Source organism: Saccopteryx leptura, chromosome 2 (genome assembly GCF_036850995.1).
Source record: "Saccopteryx leptura isolate mSacLep1 chromosome 2, mSacLep1_pri_phased_curated, whole genome shotgun sequence".
In the NCBI taxonomy this organism is placed as follows: domain Eukaryota; kingdom Metazoa; phylum Chordata; class Mammalia; order Chiroptera; family Emballonuridae; genus Saccopteryx; species Saccopteryx leptura.
Window position 1 is genome coordinate 79378428 of NC_089504.1, and position 10294 is coordinate 79388721.

The 10294-nt window shown below is 41.8% G+C and overlaps 1 pseudogene; it reads left to right on the forward strand.

Moving 5' to 3' along the window:
- The first annotated feature begins 4694 nt into the window (after positions 1-4694).
- On the forward strand, positions 4695-4782 carry LOC136396074 (small nucleolar RNA SNORA8; annotated as a pseudogene).
- Positions 4783-10294: the final 5512 nt, after the last annotated feature.

The window sequence follows — 10294 nt, forward strand, 5'->3', positions numbered from 1 at the left end:
GAGGTTCTCAGCATGTAGCTGGTGGGCAACTCTCTGCAGAGGACGGCCTGAGGAGCCCTGGCTCTTACCCATCTCAAACCAACCTGCGCACCATGTCTGAGTGGCCAACGCTTGAGCTCTTGACTATAACAGTTGAGGAAGAGAGAGAAGGAAAGGAACTTTTTTCTGAGTATATACCACATAAAGTTGTTTCTCTACCTACATTACGTTACTTAAACCTCAAAACAGCCCTGGCCGGTTGGCTCAGCGGTAGAGCGTCGGCCTAGCATGCGGAGGACCGGTTTCGATTCCCAGCCAGGGCACACAGGAGAAGCGCCCATTTGCTTCTCCACCCCTCTGAAGCGCTTTCCTCTCTGTCTCTCTCTTCCCCTCCCGCAGCCAAGGCTCCATTGGAGCAAAGATGGCCCGGACGCTGGGGATGGCTCCTTGGCCTCTGCCTCAGGCGCTAGAGTGGCTCTAGTCGCAACATGGCGATGCCCAGGATGGGCAGATCATCGCCCCCTGGTGGGCAGAGCGTCGCCCCCCTGGTGGGCGTGCCAGGTGGATCCCGGTCGTGCGCATGCAGGAGTCTGTCTGACTGTCTCTCCCTGTTTCCAGCTTCAGAAAAATGAAAAAAAAAAAAAAAACCCCTCAAAACAGGTACCATCCCCTTCGTTTTTCAGAGGAGAAAGCAGAGACTCAGCAAGATTAATTGGCCCAAGGCTGCATGGCTGCAAGTGTCAGAGTGCAGCCCATATCTGATTCCGGATGCCAGCCACCTCCCACACACCAGGAAGGATGCATAGATTTAAATTCATAGATTTTGTTTTCTACTAACTACCAAGTAAACCAGGCCCTACTTCCTATAGCCTATGATGACAGGCTTTTAAAAGAAAGGAAATCAACGGCTACTTAAAGGGTATCATATGTAACAAAGGCTCCTGGTTAAAATGATTACCTACGAGGGGGGAGGCCTCAGCCTGTTAACACATCCTAACCTGTTAGGATAGATGGTTTTGCAGACTGCGTGTTGCTGCATACTCGGTCAGGAAATGAAACTCCTATTAAACTAGATTCCCCTGGGAAAATAGGATTTGCTCTACACTAAGACTTCTAGATCAAATGGCTACTGAAACTAGAACTTGGCTAACAACTTCTAGAGAAATGCAACAAGGGACTGCTAAAACTAATGGTGGTCCAGGGCTGAGGAGGGCCAGGAGTCTTTGCAATAATAGTAAAGGGACACCATTAATACAGACCTTCCCTAAGGGATCTATAATCCCTTGGCTTGTAGATGTAGTTCTCTCCATCCTTACACATCGTCTTCCCTGTGTACATGTCTGCCTCTGTGTCCACATTTTTCCTCTTAATGAGGACATCAGTCATATTGGATTAGGGCCCATCCTAATGACCTCAGCTGGCCTTGGTGACCTCTCTAAAGACCCTATTGCTGCCTGACCAGGTGGTGGCACAATGGATAGAGCATCAGACTGGGACACAGAGGACCCTGGTTCCAAACCCAAGGTCTCCGGCTTGAGCATGGGCTCACCAGCTTGAGCACGGAGTCACTGGCTTGAGCATGGGATCATAGACATGACCTCATGGTCAATAGCTTGAGCCCAAAGGTCATTGGCTTGAAGAAGCCCAAGGTCGCTGGCTTGAGCAAGGGATCACTGGCTCAGCTGTAGCCTCCCAGTCAAGGCACATGTGAGAAAGCAATCAATGAACAACTATGGTGCCACAATGAAGAATTGATGCTTTTTATCTCTCTCCTTCCTGTCTGTCTGTCCCTATCTGTCTCTCTCTCTCTGTCTTTCTTTAAAAATAAAATAAAGACCCTATTGCCAAATAAGGTCACATTCTAGGAACTAGGTACTAGGGGTTAGGACTTCATTGATTTCTGGGGCCACAATTCTACCTGTAACACACAGCTATTAAACACTCAGGCTGGCTCCAATTAACCAGTACTCTATGAACCTGACTTCCTCAGGGAGTCCCAGCCTTCCCAGGGAACAGAGCAGAGGTCTCCACATGAGAGGGCCTGGTGAGACAACCAGGTTGCTGGAAGCAGTGAAGATGCAGGAGACAGCAACCACCTGTGAGCAGCTACTCTTTGGATTTGTTTTAGAGACCACCCCACACATCTGCAGAGGGCTTGCCTGTGAGCACACCTGCTTTGGGTGCATCGTGCCCTAATGTCCGAAAGAAACGCAGGACCCAGCCAGCCGCAGCCTCTGTCCTCAGACAGCCTCCGTGCAGAGGCTCAGCCAGGAGGGAGGCGATGGGAGCACAGGCAGGACTCCTGTAATCACTTTACTGAACGACATCACACCCTAGGCCATATGGAAGGGGCACGAGACAAGTGCTCTATGAAAAGACAGAGCAGTATGACTTTTATTCCAACTCAGTGTGGCTTCAGGAGAGGACATGCTTTGCTGTGGACACCATTTCAACACAGGGGGGTGCAAGACATAAGTACAGAAGGTGAAGAGAAACAACACTCCTGAGCACTCTATACGGAAAGCTGGTGCTGGGGGCTCTTGTGGAAGCTGCCACTCTCAATCCTTAAAATAACCCTGTGCAACAGTATTATTAATCCCAATTTTCAGGTGAAGAAGCTGATACTTGGGATATTCCAGGGAGGGGAACAAAGCCAAAATCCTAACCCCAACTCAGCTGGATGCCAGAGGTCTTAGACAGCACAGAATTCGGGAACCTGGCTCTCAAGAGGTAAAAAAAAAACTACAAAAAGAGCAAAACCAGCGCATCCTTTATTCATTTTTGACACTAAAACACATGCAAAAGTCTAGTCCAACATGCAAAATCTAAGGGATTTCACTCCAAAAATATCAAATCGCTCAAATTTACCGCAGTATAAAATAAAATAGTTTACTGTAGCCAAGTAGAAGAAGAAAAAGTCAGAAAGATATAAAATGGGTGATTTCTAAAGGCAGAAGTTATCACGCAGCCAGCGGGGTGGCTACACACATGTGGGTGTGTTTGTGTGCTTGTGTTTTTATGTGTACATTTTTCCCCTTAAGCCATTAAAATCCTTAGGAAAATTTTATGACAACAATGTGCCATGTACATAAAAGATGGATGGGTTAAAGTTACTGTTTTCTTAGGATCTGTCTGGCATTTGACAGCCACGCACCAGTGCACTATCTGGAAAGATTTAGGACCTCTGCTGTAAAATTATTTATTAGTTGTTATTTATACTACTTGCTCACTGGCGGACCACCCACTGCTGTAACAACAAAAGCAGTCACACTGCATCTCTCCAAAACAAGCAAAAGACCACAGGGGCCGCCTCTGGGTGTCACTACTGAAAGATGTGGCTTCCGGCAGGGAAGTATGTTCTGTGTTTTGAAGGCACTGCCATCCTCACAGAGCGTGGGCTCAGCATGAGAGGGTTTGGGCTCTGGCTAGGCTGTCCCTTTCAGGGCCTCAGTTCTGTCATCTGTAAAAGAAAGGGCTGCACCAATGGCTCTCAGATCCCATTCCCTCTGAATCCTGGATTTTGAGGAGACTGGAATCTGCTCGCAGTTGCACACTAACCCCTGCATGTGATCTGGGACTAATATCGGCGCCTGGGGCCTCAGGATCCGACAGGCTGCCAGCATCTTTCTGACCTCCCGGTTTGGCTTGGGTAAGCCAGCAAGGCCTCTCTGAACCTCTGAAAGGACTCAAAAGAAAAACTCATTGTGCAATGCTTAATTTTATTAAATATGTCAAAGTTGTGGTTCCACTAGACCATCCAAGAAGAGATTGAGTTTTTCTTTTTGAAATGTAGACAGTAACTATAGAATATCATGTTTCTACTACTTATGCTGATTTCAATAAACAAGTATAAAAATAAACTGATAAAGCAAGCTTCTGATCTCACCCCTATAAAAAGCAACCTTTGGGAATTTATAGTTATTTTCCTTGGGCAATTTGTCTAAAAAACTAATCAGCCTAATACAGATATGCAGATGTCTTCTCCTTTGGTACACAGGATTATTCCACATCAATCCCCTCTCACTTCTAGTGATTGCAATCTCTCTCCCAGGCAGAAGCTGGCATCAGCCAAAAACTCATCACAGAATAATCCATTCGTTCAGGGTGCCCACTGATGGTATCATTTAGTCTGCTACTTTTCCAAGGGTGAAGTTACCTGTTCAACCAAGGTCCTCTAGGTCCACTGACTGGACTAAAACATCTCATTTCAAGTCCTGCTGTACCGCCCCCACACCACCACCAACACTAAGCAGGATGTTCCGCAGGCCGGCAGGAAGGAGCACCAAAGGATGTTGCTCGCATGCTTGTTCTGAAGCCTTCCTCATGTTTAGCGATGCCCAAACCTGGCCACAACCCTATCGCCTCTGGGGCAAAATGCTACCCCAGGCCTGATGAATCTGTCTGCAGTTCTACACTTCTTTCAAAGTCCTCAAGTAATTCAGATTCAGAAACTACTGCACAGTTATACTAAACACACAAGAATTCACAAGGTTCAACTTCACCAACTTCTGGAGGTGAGAAGACCATTTTCGGCAAGAGCAAGACTATCACAAACAGAAAAAAACAGCTTCTTGTTGTAACAGATTCTTCCTCTATCTTGGAAAAAAGTAAAAGCAAAATATAATTGGACACTCAAAAAAAATCATAAAATTCCCTAAAACTAAGAGATAATAGTGAAAGTAATTTGAAAAATAGAGTTTATGCTGTGTGTTCAAAGCACAGTGCAATAGAAATTCGGCATCTGGCCTCGTTGGTTTTCTTGGCTTTGTGCATGCTAAACCTAGTATTTTTATTGATACAGTATTTAAAACAAAATAAAAAATAAAAATAAATTTAAAAAGAAAAATAGTTTAAAATCAGAAAGATATTTTAATAAATAATAATCTAGAAAAGAGACTCAAAAAGTCTGAGGAAACTCTAAGAGAGCTCTGTGACAACATGAAGAGAAATAACATCCGCATCATAGAAGAAGTTCCTGAAGAAGAAGAGAAAGAACAAGGGATAGAGACTTTGTTCAAACATATTATAGCAGAAAACTTCCCCCAATTAAGGCAGGAAAACATTTCACATGTTCAGGAAGCACAGAGAACTCCATTAAGGAGAAATCCAAAGAAACCAACACCAAGACACATCATAATTAAAATACCAAAGCTAAATGATAAAGAGAAAATATTAAAAGCTGCTAGAGAAAAAAAGACTATCACCTACAAAGGAGCCCCCATAAGGATGACTTCTGACTTCTCAACAGAAACACTTGAGGCCAGAAGGGAATGGCAAGAAATATTCAAAGTAATGCAGAACAAGAACCTACAACCAAGACTACTTTATCCAGCAAGGCTATCATTTAAAATTGAAGGAGAAATAAAAAGCTTTACAGAAAAAAAAAAAAATCAAGGAATTCACTGCAAGCAAACCAAGGCTGCAAGAAATGCTAAGGGACCTGTTGTAAACAGATCAAAGGAAAAAAAGAATATAGCAAAAGAGGAATATAGTTTTAAAGAAAAATAAATGGCAATAAACAATTACATATCAGTAATAACCTTAAATGTTAATGGATTAAATGATCCGATCAAGAGATATAGGGTAGCTGCGTGGATAAGAAAAAAGGACCCAGCCCTGGCCGGTTGGCTCAGCGGTAGAGCGTCGGCCTAGCGTGCGGAGGACCCGGGTTCGATTCCCAGCCAGGGCACACAGGAGAAGCGCCCATTTGCTTCTCCACCCCTCCGCCGCGCTTTCCTCTCTGTCTCTCTCTTCCCCTCCCGCAGCCAAGGCTCCATTGGAGCAAAGATGGCCTGGGCGCTGGGGATGGCTCCTTGGCCTCTGCCTCAGGCGCTAGAGTGGCTCTGGTCGCAATATGGCGACGCCCAGGATGGGCAGAGCATCGCCCCTGGTGGGCGTGCCGGGTGGATCCCGGTCGGGCGCATGCGGGAGTCTGTCTGACTGTCTCTCCCCGTTTCCAGCTTCAGAAATGAAAAAAAAAAAAAAAAAAAGAAAAAAGGACCCATACATATGCTGTCTACAAGAGACACACCTTAAATTAAAAGATGCAAACAGACTGAAGATAAAAGGATAGAAAAAAATATTTCACGCAAATGGAAATGAAAAAAAAGCTGGGGTAGCAATACTTATATCATAAAAAATGGACTTTAAAACAAAGACCATAGTTAGAGATAAAGAAGGTCACTACATAATGATAAAGGGAGTAATCCAAAAGGAAGATAAAACCATTATAAATATCTACGCAACTAATATAGGAGCACCTAAATATATAAAGCAGACTTTGATGGACTTAAAGGGCGAGATCAACAGCAATGCTATAATAGTAGGGTATTTCAATACCCCATTAACATCATTAGATAGATCCTCAAGAAAGAAAATTGACAAAGAAACAGCAGACTTAAAGGACATATTAGATCAACTCGATTTAATAGATATCTTCAGAACCTTTCACCCTAAAACAGCAGAATATACATTCTTTTCAAGCGCTCATGGTACATTCTCTAAAATAGACCATATGTTAGGGCACAAAAGCGGTCTCAACAAATTTAAGAAGATTGAAATCATATCGAGCACTTTCTCTGATCACAATGGCATTAAACTAGAAATCAACCACAATAGAAAAATTGAAAACATTCAAACACTTGGAAACTAAATGGCACGTTATTAAATAACGAATGGGTTAACACTGAGATCAAAGAAGAAATTAAAAAATTCCTAGAAACAAACGATAATGAGCATACATCAACTCAAAATTAATGGGACACAGCAAAAGCAGTCTTGAGAGGGAAGTTTATAGCATTACAGGCATACCTCAAGAAGCTAGAAAAAGCTCAAATAAACAACTTAACCCTGCATCTAAAAGAACTAGAAAAAGAACAGCAAGTAAAGCCCTGAGCTAGTAGAAGGAAGGAAATAATAAAGACCAAAGCACAAATAAATGACATAGAGGCTAAAGAAACAATACAGAGGATCAATGAAACCAGGAGCTGGTTCTTTGAAAAGGTAAACAAGATCAATGAACCTTTACCAAGACTCACCAAGAAAAAAAGAGAGAGGACTCAAATAAATAAAATTAGAAACGAGAGTGGAGAAATAACAACTGACACAACAGAAATACAAAATATTGTAAGAAAATACTATGAAGAACTGTACGCCAAAAAACTAGACAACCTAGATGAAATGGACAAATTCCTTGAATATATGATCTTCCAAAAATCAATCTGGAAGAATCAGAAAACCTAAACAGACCAGTTACAACAAATGAGATTGAAACAGCTATCAAAAAACTCCCCAAAAAGAAAAGTCCTGGGCCTGATGGTTTCACAAGTGAATTCTACCAAATATTCAAAGAAGAACTAACTCCTATCCTTCTCAAGTGATTTCAAAAATTTCAAGAGGAAGGAAGACTTCCAAACTCCTTTTATGAGGTGAGCATAATTCTGATTCCAAAGCCAGGCAAAGACAACACAAAAAAAGAAAATTATAGGCCAATATCCCTGATGAACTTAGATGCAAAAATCCTCAACAAAATATTAGCAAACCGGATCCAGCAATATATGAAAAAAATCATACACCATGATCAAGTGGGATTTATTCTGGGGAGGCAAGGATGGTACAATATTCGCAAATCAATCAATGTGATTCATCACATAAACAAAAGAAAGGAGAAAAACCACATGATAATTTCAATAGATGCAGAAAAAGCATTTGATAAAGTCCAGCACCCATTCATGATCAAAACTCTCAGCAAAGTGGGAATACAGGGAACATACCTCAACATGATAAAGGCCATCTATGACAAACCCACAGCCAACATCATACTCAATGGGCAAAAATTAAAAGCAATACCCTTAAGATCAGGAACAAGGCAGGGGTGCCCCCTTTCACCACTCTTATTCAACATATTTCTGGAAGTCCTAGCCACAGCAATCAGACAAGAAAAAGAAATAAAAGGCACCTGAATGGGAAAAGAAGAAGTAAAACTATCATTATTTGCAGATGATATATATTGTATATAGAAAACTCTAAAGTCTCAGTCAAAAAACTACTAGACCTGATAAATGAATTCAGCAAGGTGGCAGGATATAAAATCAATACTCAGAAATCAGAGGCATTTTTATACACTAATAATGAACTGTCAGAAAGAGAAATCAAGGAATCAATCCCATTTACCATTGCAACCAAAAAAATAAAGTATCTAGGAATAAATCTAACCAAGGAGACTAAAGACTTTTACTCGGAAAATTATAAAACATTGATAAAAGAAATCAGGGAAGATACGAATAAGTGGAGGCATATACCGTGCTCATGGTTAGGAAGAATAAACATCATTAAAATGTCTATATTATCCAAAGCAATTTATAAATTCAATGCAATACCAATTAAAATACCAATGACTTACTTCAAAGATATAGAACACATATTCCAAAAATTTATATGGAACCAAAAGAGAACACGAATAGCCTCTGCAATCTTGAAAAGAAAGAATAAAGTGAGAGGTATCACACTTCCAGATATCAAGTTATATTATAAGGCCATTGTACTCAAAACAGCCTGGTACTGGCATAAGAACAGGCACATAGATCAATGGAACAGAACAGGGAACCCAGAAATAAACCCACAGCTCTATGGACAACTGATATTTGACAAAGGAGGTAAGAAAATACAATGGAGGAAGGACAGCCTCTTCAACAAATGGTGTTGGGAAAATTGGACAACTACCTGCAAAAAAATGAAACTAGACCACCATCTTACACCACTCACAAAAATAAACTCAAAATGGATAAAAGACTTAAATGTAAGCCGTGAAACCATAAGCATCTTGGAGGAAAACATAGGCAGTAAGCTCTCTGACATCTCTCGCAGCAATATATTTGCTGATTTGTCTCCACAGGCAAGTGAAATAAAAGACAGGATAAACAAATGGGACTTTATCAAACTAAAAAGTTTCTGCACAGCTAAAGACAATAAGAACAGAATAAAAAGACAAACTACACAATGGGAGAATATATTTGACATTGTGTCTGATAAGGGGTTAATAACCAAAATTTATAAAGAACTTGTAAAACTTAATACCAGGAAGACAAACAATCCAATCCAAATATGGGCAAAAGAAATGAATAGACACTTCTCCAAAGAGGACACACTGATGGCCAATAGGCATATGAAAAAATGTTCAACATCACTAATGATTAGAGAAATGCAAATTAAAACCACAATGAGATATCACCTCACACCAGTCAGAATGGCGCTCATCAATAAAACAACACAGAATAAGTGCTGGAGAGGATGTGGAGAAAAGGGAACCCTCCTGCACTGCTGGTGGGAATGCAGACTGGTGCAGCCACTGTGGAAAACAGTATGGAGATTCCTCAAGAAATTAAAAATCGAACAGCCTTTTGACCCAGCTATACCACTGTTAGGAATATACCCCAAGAACACCATAGCACTGTTTGAAAAGAAGAAATGCACCCCCATGTTTATGGCAGCATTGTTCACAATAGCAAAGATCTGGAAACAGCCCAAGTGTCCATCAGAGGACGAGTGGATTAAAAAGCTTTGGTATATATATATATTATGGAATACTACTCAGCCATAAGAAGTGATGACATAGGATCTTTTACAACAACATGGATGGGCCTTGATAACATTATACTGAGCAAAAGAAGTAAATCAGAAAAAAACTAAGAACTATATGATTCCATACATAGATGAGACATAAAGATGAGACTCAGAGACATGGACAACAGTGTTGGGGTTACACGGTGGGGGGAGGAGAGGGGGGGTTGGGGAGGGGAGGGGCACAAAGATCATGGCTTTTCAGCATTTGCCATATTCCCCCCTTAATCTATAGACAGACAGCAAATATTTACTTATGGTGTTTCCACTATAAAGACTGCTGTCTTAGGGACAAAGCTGATGAACTATTTCAGCAGTTCCTCCTTCTTCAAAGACCTATATGTCAACATAGAGCTCCATGTTTCACAGGACATACTCAAGCTCACTCCATGCTCCCTGGAGCTTTAGCACAAGGGAATGCCCTTTTTTTTCTCTCTTTTCTTTTTTTTGGTTGTATTTTTTCTTTTCTTTATATATGTATTGTATTTTTCTGAAGATGGAAATGGGGAGGTAGTCAGACAGACTCCCGCATGCGCCTGACCCGGGATCCACCTGGCATGCCTACGGGGGGGGGGGGGGGGGGGAGGGATGCTCTGCCCATCTGGGGTGTTGCTCTGTTGCAACCAGAGCCATTCTAGCACCTGAGGCAGAGGACATGGGGCCATCCTTAGTGCCCAGGGTGGCTTTGCTCTGGTGG